Source organism: Cucurbita pepo, chromosome 5 (genome assembly GCF_057944985.1).
Source record: "Cucurbita pepo subsp. pepo isolate OVF chromosome 5, ASM5794498v1, whole genome shotgun sequence".
Taxonomy (NCBI): Eukaryota; Viridiplantae; Streptophyta; class Magnoliopsida; order Cucurbitales; family Cucurbitaceae; genus Cucurbita; species Cucurbita pepo.
Window position 1 is genome coordinate 8,324,006 of NC_141802.1, and position 13,207 is coordinate 8,337,212.

Consider the following 13,207-nt stretch of genomic DNA (forward strand, 5'->3'; position numbering starts at 1 on the left):
CACGCCGTTTCTTTAAAATTCTATTGTAAATCATCCGGCCTAATGATTCCCAACAAAAGTTTCGAAAAACGTCGTCCTTGACTCAGTTTTTTTAGCACGTACTTCAAACGTCCCGGGTTAGGGTTTCTGAATTAGGGTCTCGATTTTAAGCACTCTTTTACTTTTTTATGCTCTCCGTTTCTTCGAAATTCTATTCTAAACCATTCGGCCTAATGAATCGCAACAAAAGTTTCAATAATTGTCGAACAGTGACTCATTTTATTAGCACGGACTTCAAACATCCCCGATTAGGGTTTATAAATTAGGGTCTCGATTTTAAGCACTCTTTTAAGGTTTTATCCACGCCGTTTCTTTAAAATTCTATTGTAAATCATCCGGCCTAATGATTCCCAACAAAAGTTTCGAAAAGCGTCGACCGTGACTCAGTTTTTTTAGCACGTACTTCAAACGTACGAGATTAAGGTTTCCGAATTATGGTCTCGATTTTTAGCACTCTTTCACTCTTTTATGCACTCAGTTTCTTCGAAATTATATTCTAAATCATTCGGCCTAATGAATCGCCACAAAAGTTTCAATAATTGTCGAACCGTGACTCATTTTTTTAGCACGTACTTCAAACGTCCCGGATTAGGGTTTCTGAATTAGGGTCATGATTTTAAGCACTCTTTTACTTTTTTATGGTCTTCGTTTCTTCGAAATTCTATTCTAAATCATCTGGCCTAATGAATCGCCACAAAAGTTTCAATAATTGTCGAACCGTGACTCATTTTTTTAGCACGGACTTCAAACATCCCAGATTAGGGCTTCTGAATTAGGGTCTCGAATTTAATCACTCTTTTACTTTTTTATGGTCTTCGTTTCTTCGAAATTCTATTCTAAATCATCCGGCCTAATAAATCGCAACAAAAGTTTCAATAATTGTCGAACCGTGACTCATTTTTTTAGCACGTACTTCAAACGTCCCGGATTAGGGTTTCTGAATTAGGGTCATGATTTTAAGCACTCTTTTACTTTTTTATGGTCTTCGTTTCTTCGAAATTCTATTCTAAATCATCTGGCCTAATGAATCGCCACAAAAGTTTCAATAATTGTCGAACCGTGACTCATTTTTTTAGCACGGACTTCAAACATCCCAAATTAGGGTTTCTGAATTAGGGTCTCGATTTTAAGCACTCTTTTACTTTTTTATGGTCTTCGTTTCTTCGAAATTCTATTCTAAATCATCTGGCCTAATGAATCGCCACAAAAGTTTCAATAATTGTCGAACCGTGACTCATTGTTTTAGCACGGACTTCAAACATCCCAGATTAGGGCTTCTGAATTAGGGTCTCGAATTTAATCACTCTTTTACTTTTTTATGGTCTTCGTTTCTTCGAATTCTATTCTAAATCATCCGGCCTAATAAATCGCCACAAAAGTTTCAATAATTGTCGAACCGTGACACATTTTTTTAGCACGGACTTCAAACATCCCCGATTAGGGTTTCTAAATTAGGGTCTCGATTTTAAGCACTCTTTTACGGTTTTATGCACGCCGTTTCTTTAAAATTCTATTGTAAATCATCCGGCCTAATGATTCCCAACAAAAGTTTCGAAAAACGTCGTCCTTGACTCAGTTTTTTTAGCACGTACTTCAAACGTCCCGGGTTAGGGTTTCTGAATTAGGGTCTCGATTTTAAGCACTCTTTTACTTTTTTATGCTCTCCGTTTCTTCGAAATTCTATTCTAAACCATTCGGCCTAATGAATCGCAACAAAAGTTTCAATAATTGTCGAACAGTGACTCATTTTATTAGCACGGACTTCAAACATCCCCGATTAGGGTTTATAAATTAGGGTCTCGATTTTAAGCACTCTTTTAAGGTTTTATCCACGCCGTTTCTTTAAAATTCTATTGTAAATCATCCGGCCTAATGATTCCCAACAAAAGTTTCGAAAAGCGTCGACCGTGACTCAGTTTTTTTAGCACGTACTTCAAACGTACGAGATTAAGGTTTCCGAATTATGGTCTCGATTTTTAGCACTCTTTCACTCTTTTATGCACTCAGTTTCTTCGAAATTATATTCTAAATCATTCGGCCTAATGAATCGCCACAAAAGTTTCAATAATTGTCGAACCGTGACTCATTTTTTTAGCACGTACTTCAAACGTCCCGGATTAGGGTTTCTGAATTAGGGTCATGATTTTAAGCACTCTTTTACTTTTTTATGGTCTTCGTTTCTTCGAAATTCTATTCTAAATCATCTGGCCTAATGAATCGCCACAAAAGTTTCAATAATTGTCGAACCGTGACTCATTTTTTTAGCACGGACTTCAAACATCCCAAATTAGGGTTTATGAATTAGGGTCTCGATTTTAAGCACTCTTTTACTTTTTTATGGTCTTCGTTTCTTCGAAATTCTATTCTAAATCATCTGGCCTAATGAATCGCCACAAAAGTTTCAATAATTTTCGAACAGTGACTCATTGTTTTAGCACGGACTTCAAACATCCCAGATTAGGGCTTCTGAATTAGGGTCTCGAATTTAATCACTCTTTTACTTTTTTATGGTCTTCGTTTCTTCGAAATTCTATTCTAAATCATCCGGCCTAATAAATCGCAACAAAAGTTTCAATAATTGTCGAACCGTGACTCATTTTTTTAGCACGGACTTCAAACATCCCCGATTAGGGTTTCTAAATTAGGGTCTCGATTTTAAGCACTGTTTTACAGTTTTATGCATGCCGTTTCTTTAAAATTCTATTGTAAATCATCCGGCCTAATGATTCCCAACAAAAGTTTCGACAAACGTCGTCCTTGACTCTATTTTTTAGCACGTACTTCAAACGTCTCGGATTAGGGTTTCTCAATTAGGGTCACGATTTTAAGCACTCTTTTACTTTTTTATGCTCTCCGTTTCTCCGAAATTCTATTCTAAAACATCCGGCCTAATGAATCACCACAAAAGTTTCAATAATTGTCGAACAGTGACTCATTTTATTAGCATGGACTTCAAACATCCCAGATTAGGGTTTCTGAATTAGGGTCTCGATTTTAAGCACTCTTTTACTTTTTTATGCTCTCCATTTCTTCGAAATTCTATTCTAAACCATCCGGCCTAATGAATCGCAACAAAAGTTTCAATAATTGTCGAACAGTGAGTCATTTTTTTAGCACGGACTTCAAACATCCCCGATTAGGGTTTCTAAATTAGGGTCTCGATTTTAAGCACTCTTTTACGGTTTTATGCACGCCGTTTCTTTAAAATTCTATTGTAAATCATCCGGCCTAATGATTCCCAACAAAAGTTTCGAAAAACGTCGTCCTTGACTCGGTTTTTTTAGCACGTACTTCAAACGTCCCGGGTTAGGGTTTCTGAATTAGGATCTCGATTTTAAGCACTCTTTTACTTTTTTATGCTCTCCGTTTCTTCGAAATTCTATTCTAAACCATCCGGCCTAATGAATCGCAACAAAAGTTTCAATAATTGTCGAACAGTGAGTCATTTTTTTAGCACGGACTTCAAACATCCCCGATTAGGGTTTATAAATTAGGGTCTCGATTTTAAGCACTCTTTTACGGTTTTATGCACGCCGTTTCTTTAAAATTCTATTGTAAATCATCCGGCCTAATGATTCCCAACAAAAGTTTCGAAAAACGTCTACCGTGACTCAGTTTTTTTAGCACGTACTTCAAACGTACCAGATTAAGGTTTCCGAATTATGGTCTCGATTTTTAGCACTCTTTCACTCTTTTACTTTTTTATGCTCTCCGTTTCTTCGAAATTCTATTCTAAAACATCCGGCCTAATGATTCCCAACAAAAGTTTCAATAATTGTCAAACCGTGACTCATTTTTTTAGCACGTACTTCAAACGTCCCGGATTAGGGTTTCTGAATTAGGGTCATGATTTTAAGCACTCTTTTACTTTTTTATGCTCTCCGTTTCTTCGAAATTCTATTCTAAATCATCCGGCCTAATGAATCGCCACAAAAGTTTCAATAATTGTCGAACAGTGACTCATTTTTTTAGCTTGGACTTCAAACATCCCCGATTAGGGTTTATAAATTAGGGTCTCGATTTTAAGCACTCTTTTACGGTTTTATGCACGCCGTTTCTTTAAAATTCTATTGTAAATCATCCGGCCTAGTGATTCCCAACAAAAGTTTCGAAAAACGTCGTCGTTGACTCTATTTTTTTAGCACGTACTTCAAACATCCCCGATTAGGGTTTCTGAACTAGGGTCTCGATTTTAAGCACTCTTTTACGGTTTTATGCACGCCGTTTCTTTAAAATTCTACTGTAAATCATCCGGCCTAATGATTCCCAACAAAAGTTTCGAAAAACGTCGTCCTTGACTCTATTTTTTTAGCACGTACTTCAAACGTATCAGATTAAGGTTTCTGAATTAGGGTCAAGATTTTAAGCACTCTTTTACTTTTTTATGCTCTCCGTTTCTCCGAAATTCAATTCTAAAACATCCGGCCTAATGAATAGCCACAAAAGTTTCAATAATTGTCGAACAGTGACTCATTTTTTTAGCACGGACTTCAAACATCCCCGATTAGGGTTTCTGAATTAGGGTCTCGAATTTAATCACTCTTTTACTTTTTTATGGTCTTCGTTTCTTCGAAATTCTATTCTAAATCATCCAGCCTAATAAATTGCCACAAAAGTTTCAATAATTGTCGAACCGTGACTCATTTTTTTAGCACGGACTTCAAACATCCCCGATTAGGGTCTCGATTTTAAGCACTCTTTTACGGTTTTATGCACGCCGTTTCTTTAAAATTCTATTGTAAATCATCCGGCCTAATGATTCCCAACAAAAGTTTCGAAAAACATCGACCGTGACTCGGTTTTTTTAGCACGTACTTCAAACGTACCAGATTAAGGTTTCCGAATTATGGTCTCGATTTTTAGCACTCTTTCACTCTTTTATGCACTCAGTTTCTTCGAAATTATATTCTAAATCATTCGGCCTAATGAATCGCCACAAAAGTTTCAATAATTGTCGAACCGTGACTCATTTTTTTAGCACGGACTTCAAACATCCCAGATTAGGGTGTCTGAATTAGGGTCTCGATTTTAAGCACTCTTTTACTTTTTTATGTTCTCCGTTTCTTCGAAATTCTATTCTAAATCATCCAGCCTAATGAATCGCCACAAAAGTTTCAATAATTGTCGAACGGTGACTCATTTTTTTAGCACGGACTTCAAACATCCCCGATTAGGGTTTCTGAACTAGGGTCTCGATTTTAAGCACTATTTTACTTTTTTATGCTCTCCGTTTCTTCGAAATTCTATTCTAAAACATCCGGCCTAATGATTCCCAACAAAAGTTTCAATAATTGTCAAACCGTGACTCATTTTTTTAGCACGTACTTCAAACGTCCCGGATTAGGGTTTCTGAATTAGGGTCATGATTTTAAGCACTCTTTTACTTTTTTATGCTCTCCGTTTCTTCGAAATTCTATTCTAAATCATCCGGCCTAATGAATCGCCACAAAAGTTTCAATAATTGTCGAACAGTGACATATTTTTTTAGCACGGACTTCAAACATCCCCGATTAGGGTTTATAAATTAGGGTCTCGATTTTAAGCACTCTTTTACGGTTTTATGCACGCCGTTTCTTTTAAATTCTCTTGTAAATCATCTGGCCTAATGATTCCCAACAAAAGTTTCGAAAAACGTCGTCGTTGACTCTATTTTTTTAGCACGTACTTCAAACATCCCAGATTAGGGTTTCTGAATTAGGGTCTCGATTTTAAGCACTCTTTTACTTTTTTATGCTCTCCGTTTCTTCGAAATTCTATTCTAAATCATCCGGCCTAATGAATCGCCACAAAAGTTTCAATAATTGTCAAACCGTGATTCATTTTTAGCACAAACTTCAAACGTCCCGGATTAGGGTTTCTAAATTAGGGTCACGATTTTAGGCACTCTTTTACTTTTTTATGCTCTCCGTTTCTTCGAAATTCTATTCTAAATCATCCGGCCTAATGAATCGCCACAAAAGTTTCAATAATTGTCGAACCGTGACTCATTTTTTTAGCACGGACTTCAAACATCCTAGATTAGGGTTTCTGAATTAGGGTCTCGAATTTAATCACTCTTTTACTTTTTTATGGTCTTCGTTTCTTCGAAATTCTATTCTAAATCATCCGGCCTAATAAATCGCCACAAAAGTTTCAATAATTGTCGAACCGTGACTCTTTTTTTTAGCACGGACTTCAAACATCCCCGATTAGGGTTTCTAAATTAGGGTCTCGATTTTAAGCACTCTTTTACTGTTTTATGCACGCCGTTTCTTTAAAATTCTATTGTAAATCATCCGGCCTAATGATTCCCAACAAAAGTTTCGAAAAACGTCGTCCTTGACTCGGTTTTTTTAGCACGTACTTCAAACGTCCCGGGTTAGGGTTTCTGAATTAGGATCTCGATTTTAAGCACTCTTTTACTTTTTTATGCTCTCCGTTTCTTCGAAATTCTATTCTAAACCATCCGGCCTAATGAATCGCAACAAAAGTTTCAATAATTGTCGAACAGTGAGTCATTTTTTTAGCACGGACTTCAAACATCCCCGATTAGGGTTTATAAATTAGGGTCTCGATTTTAAGCACTCTTTTACGGTTTTATGCACGCCGTTTCTTTTAAATTCTCTTGTAAATCATCTGGCCTAATGATTCCCAACAAAAGTTTCGAAAAACGTCGTCGTTGACTCTATTTTTTTAGCACGTACTTCAAACATCCCAGATTAGGGTTTCTGAATTAGGGTCTCGATTTTAAGCACTTTTTTACTTTTTTATGGTCTTCGTTTCTTCGAAATTCTATTCTAAATCATCCGGCCTAATGAATCGCCACAAAAGTTTCAATAATTGTCAAACCGTGATTCATTTTTAGCACAAACTTCAAACGTCCCGGATTAGGGTTTCTAAATTAGGGTCACGATTTTAAGCACTCTTTTACTTTTTTATGCTCTCCGTTTCTTCGAAATTCTATTCTAAATCATCCGGCCTAATGAATCGCCACAAAAGTTTCAATAATTGTCGAACCGTGACTCATTTTTTTAGCACGGACTTCAAACATCCTAGATTAGGGTTTCTGAATTAGGGTCTCGAATTTAATCACTCTTTTACTTTTTTATGGTCTTCGTTTCTTCGAAATTCTATTCTAAATCATCCGGCCTAATAAATCGCCACAAAAGTTTCAATAATTGTCGAACCGTGACTCTTTTTTTTAGCACGGACTTCAAACATCCCCGATTAGGGTTTCTAAATTAGGGTCTCGATTTTAAGCACTCTTTTACTGTTTTATGCACGCCGTTTCTTTAAAATTCTATTGTAAATCATCCGGCCTAATGATTCCCAACAAAAGTTTCGAAAAACGTCGTCCTTGACTCGGTTTTTTTAGCACGTACTTCAAACGTCCCGGGTTAGGGTTTCTGAATTAGGGTCTCGATTTTAAGCACTCTTTTACTTTTTTATGCTCTCCGTTTCTTCGAAATTCTATTCTAAACCATCCGGCCTAATAAATCGCAACAAAAGTTTCAATAATTGTCGAACAGTGAGTCATTTTTTTAGCACGGACTTCAAACATCCCCGATTAGGGTTTATAAATTAGGGTCTCGATTTTAAGCACTCTTTTACGGTTTTATGCACGCCGTTTCTTTTAAATTCTCTTGTAAATCATCTGGCCTAATGATTCCCAACAAAAGTTTCGAAAAACGTCGTCGTTGACTCTATTTTTTTAGCACGTACTTCAAACATCCCAGATTAGGGTTTCTGAATTAGGGTCTCGATTTTAAGCACTCTTTTACTTTTTTATGCTCTCCGTTTCTTCGAAATTCTATTCTAAATCATCCGGCCTAATGAATCGCCACAAAAGTTTCAATAATTGTCAAACCGTGATTCATTTTTAGCACAAACTTCAAACGTCCCGGATTAGGGTTTCTAAATTAGGGTCACGATTTTAGGCACTCTTTTACTTTTTTATGCTCTCCGTTTCTTCGAAATTCTATTCTAAATCATCCGGCCTAATGAATCGCCACAAAAGTTTCAATAATTGTCGAACCGTGACTCATTTTTTTAGCACGGACTTCAAACATCCTAGATTAGGGTTTCTGAATTAGGGTCTCGAATTTAATCACTCTTTTACTTTTTTATGGTCTTCGTTTCTTCGAAATTCTATTCTAAATCATCCGGCCTAATAAATCGCCACAAAAGTTTCAATAATTGTCGAACCGTGACTCTTTTTTTTAGCACGGACTTCAAACATCCCCGATTAGGGTTTCTAAATTAGGGTCTCGATTTTAAGCACTCTTTTACTGTTTTATGCACGCCGTTTCTTTAAAATTCTATTGTAAATCATCCGGCCTAATGATTCCCAACAAAAGTTTCGAAAAACGTCGTCCTTGACTCGGTTTTTTTAGCACGTACTTCAAACGTCCCGGGTTAGGGTTTCTGAATTAGGATCTCGATTTTAAGCACTCTTTTAATTTTTTATGCTCTCCGTTTCTTCGAAATTCTATTCTAAACCATCCGGCCTAATGAATCGCAACAAAAGTTTCAATAATTGTCGAACAGTGAGTCATTTTTTTAGCACGGACTTCAAACATCCCCGATTAGGGTTTATAAATTAGGGTCTCGATTTTAAGCACTCTTTTACGGTTTTATGCACGCCGTTTCTTTTAAATTCTCTTGTAAATCATCTGGCCTAATGATTCCCAACAAAAGTTTCGAAAAACGTCGTCGTTGACTCTATTTTTTTAGCACGTACTTCAAACATCCCAGATTAGGGTTTCTGAATTAGGGTCTCGATTTTAAGCACTTTTTTACTTTTTTATGGTCTTCGTTTCTTCGAAATTCTATTCTAAATCATCCGGCCTAATGAATCGCCACAAAAGTTTCAATAATTGTCAAACCGTGATTCATTTTTAGCACAAACTTCAAACGTCCCGGATTAGGGTTTCTAAATTAGGGTCACGATTTTAAGCACTCTTTTACTTTTTTATGCTCTCCGTTTCTTCGAAATTCTATTCTAAATCATCCGGCCTAATGAATCGCCACAAAAGTTTCAATAATTGTCGAACCGTGACTCATTTTTTTAGCACGGACTTCAAACATCCTAGATTAGGGTTTCTGAATTAGGGTCTCGAATTTAATCACTCTTTTACTTTTTTATGGTCTTCGTTTCTTCGAAATTCTATTCTAAATCATCCGGCCTAATAAATCGCCACAAAAGTTTCAATAATTGTCGAACCGTGACTCTTTTTTTTAGCACGGACTTCAAACATCCCCGATTAGGGTTTCTAAATTAGGGTCTCGATTTTAAGCACTCTTTTACTGTTTTATGCACGCCGTTTCTTTAAAATTCTATTGTAAATCATCCGGCCTAATGATTCCCAACAAAAGTTTCGAAAAACGTCGTCCTTGACTCGGTTTTTTTAGCACGTACTTCAAACGTCCCGGGTTAGGGTTTCTGAATTAGGGTCTCGATTTTAAGCACTCTTTTACTTTTTTATGCTCTCCGTTTCTTCGAAATTCTATTCTAAACCATCCGGCCTAATAAATCGCAACAAAAGTTTCAATAATTGTCGAACAGTGAGTCATTTTTTTAGCACGGACTTCAAACATCCCCGATTAGGGTTTATAAATTAGGGTCTCGATTTTAAGCACTCTTTTACGGTTTTATGCACGCCGTTTCTTTAAAATTCTATTGTAAATCATCCGGCCTAATGATTCCCAACAAAAGTTTCGAAAAACGTCGACCGTGACTCGGTTTTTTTAGCACGTACTTCAAACGTCCCGGGTTAGGGTTTCTGAATTAGGATCTCGATTTTCAGCACTCTTTTACTTTTTTATGCTCTCCGTTTCTTCGAAATTCTATTCTAAATCATCCGGCCTAATGAATCGCCACAAAAGTTTCAATAATTGTCGAACCGTGACTCATTTTTTTAGCACGGACTTCAAACATCCTAGATTAGGGTTTCTGAATTAGGGTCTCGAATTTAATCACTCTTTTACTTTTTTATGGTCTTCGTTTCTTCGAAATTCTATTCTAAATCATCCGGCCTAATAAATCGCCACAAAAGTTTCAATAATTGTCGAACCGTGACTCTTTTTTTTAGCACGGACTTCAAACATCCCCGATTAGGGTTTCTAAATTAGGGTCTCGATTTTAAGCACTCTTTTACTGTTTTATGCACGCCGTTTCTTTAAAATTCTATTGTAAATCATCCGGCCTAATGATTCCCAACAAAAGTTTCGAAAAACGTCGTCCTTGACTCGGTTTTTTTAGCACGTACTTCAAACGTCCCGGGTTAGGGTTTCTGAATTAGGATCTCGATTTTCAGCACTCTTTTACTTTTTTATGCTCTCCGTTTCTTCGAAATTCTATTCTAAACCATCCGGCCTAATGAATCGCAACAAAAGTTTCAATAATTGTCGAACAGTGAGTCATTTTTTTAGCACGGACTTCAAACATCCCCGATTAGGGTTTATAAATTAGGGTCTCGATTTTAAGCACTCTTTTACGGTTTTATGCACGCCGTTTCTTTTAAATTCTCTTGTAAATCATCTGGCCTAATGATTCCCAACAAAAGTTTCGAAAAACGTCGTCGTTGACTCTATTTTTTTAGCACGTACTTCAAACATCCCAGATTAGGGTTTCTGAATTAGGGTCTCGATTTTAAGCACTTTTTTACTTTTTTATGGTCTTCGTTTCTTCGAAATTCTATTCTAAATCATCCGGCCTAATGAATCGCCACAAAAGTTTCAATAATTGTCAAACCGTGATTCATTTTTAGCACAAACTTCAAACGTCCCGGATTAGGGTTTCTAAATTAGGGTCACGATTTTAAGCACTCTTTTACTTTTTTATGCTCTCCGTTTCTTCGAAATTCTATTCTAAATCACCCGGCCTAATGAATCGCCACAAAAGTTTCAATAATTGTCGAACCGTGACTCATTTTTTTAGCACGGACTTCAAACATCCTAGATTAGGGTTTCTGAATTAGGGTCTCGAATTTAATCACTCTTTTACTTTTTTATGGTCTTCGTTTCTTCGAAATTCTATTCTAAATCATCCGGCCTAATAAATCGCCACAAAAGTTTCAATAATTGTCGAACCGTGACTCTTTTTTTTAGCACGGACTTCAAACATCCCCGATTAGGGTTTCTAAATTAGGGTCTCGATTTTAAGCACTCTTTTACTGTTTTATGCACGCCGTTTCTTTAAAATTCTATTGTAAATCATCCGGCCTAATGATTCCCAACAAAAGTTTCGAAAATCGTCGTCCTTGACTCGGTTTTTTTAGCACGTACTTCAAACGTCCCGGGTTAGGGTTTCTGAATTAGGGTCTCGATTTTAAGCACTCTTTTACTTTTTTATGCTCTCCGTTTCTTCGAAATTCTATTCTAAACCATCCGGCCTAATAAATCGCAACAAAAGTTTCAATAATTGTCGAACAGTGAGTCATTTTTTTAGCACGGACTTCAAACATCCCCGATTAGGGTTTATAAATTAGGGTCTCGATTTTAAGCACTCTTTTACGGTTTTATGCACGCCGTTTCTTTAAAATTCTATTGTAAATCATCCGGCCTAATGATTCCCAACAAAAGTTTCGAAAAACGTCGACCGTGACTCGATTTTTTTAGCACGTACTTCAAACGTCCCAGATTAAGTTTTCCGAATTATGGTCTCGATTTTTAGCACTCTTTCACTCTTTTATGCACTCAGTTTCTTCGAAATTATATTCTAAATCATTCGGCCTAATGAATCGCCACAAAAGTTTCAATAAATGTCGAACCGTGACTCATTTTTTTAGCACGGACTTCAAACATCCGAGATTAGGGTTTCTGAATTAGGGTCTCGATTATAAGCACTCTTTTACTTTTTTATGCTCTCCGTTTCTTCGAAATTCTATTCTAAATCATCTGGCCTAATGAATCGCCACAAAAGTTTCAATAATTGTCGAACCGTGTCTCATTTTTTTAGCACGGACTTCAAACATCCTAGATTAGGGTTTCTTAATTAGGGTCTCGAATTTAATCACTCTTTTACTTTTTTATGGTCTTCGTTTCTTCGAAATTCTATTCTAAATCATCCGGCCTAATAAATCGCCACAAAAGTTTCAATAATTGTCGAACCGTGACTCATTTTTTTAGCACGGACTTCAAACATCCCCGATTAGGGTTTATAAATTAGGGTCTCGATTTTAAGCACTCTTTTACGGTTTTATGCACGCCGTTTCTTTTAAATTCTCTTGTAAATCATCTGGCCTAATGATTCCCAACAAAAGTTTCGAAAAACGTCGTCGTTGACTCTATTTTTTTAGCACGTACTTCAAACATCCCAGATTAGGGTTTCTGAATTAGGGTCTCGATTTTAAGCACTTTTTTACTTTTTTATGGTCTTCGTTTCTTCGAAATTCTATTCTAAATCATCCGGCCTAATGAATCGCCACAAAAGTTTCAATAATTGTCAAACCGTGATTCATTTTTAGCACAAACTTCAAACGTCCCGGATTAGGGTTTCTAAATTAGGGTCACGATTTTAAGCACTCTTTTACTTTTTTATGCTCTCCGTTTCTTCGAAATTCTATTCTAAATCATCCGGCCTAATGAATCGCCACAAAAGTTTCAATAATTGTTGAACCGTGACTCATTTTTTTAGCACGGACTTCAAACATCCTAGATTAGGGTTTCTGAATTAGGGTCTCGAATTTAATCACTCTTTTACTTTTTTATGGTCTTCGTTTCTTCGAAATTCTATTCTAAATCATCCGGCCTAATAAATCGCCACAAAAGTTTCAATAATTGTCGAACCGTGACTCTTTTTTTTAGCACGGACTTCAAACATCCCCGATTAGGGTTTCTAAATTAGGGTCTCGATTTTAAGCACTCTTTTACTGTTTTATGCACGCCGTTTCTTTAAAATTCTATTGTAAATCATCCGGCCTAATGATTCCCAACAAAAGTTTCGAAAAACGTCGTCCTTGACTCGGTTTTTTTAGCACGTACTTCAAACGTCCCGGGTTAGGGTTTCTGAATTAGGGTCTCGATTTTAAGCACTCTTTTACTTTTTTATGCTCTCCGTTTCTTCGAAATTCTATTCTAAACCATCCGGCCTAATAAATCGCAACAAAAGTTTCAATAATTGTCGAACAGTGAGTCATTTTTTTAGCACGGACTTCAAACATCCCCGATTAGGGTTTATAAATTAGGG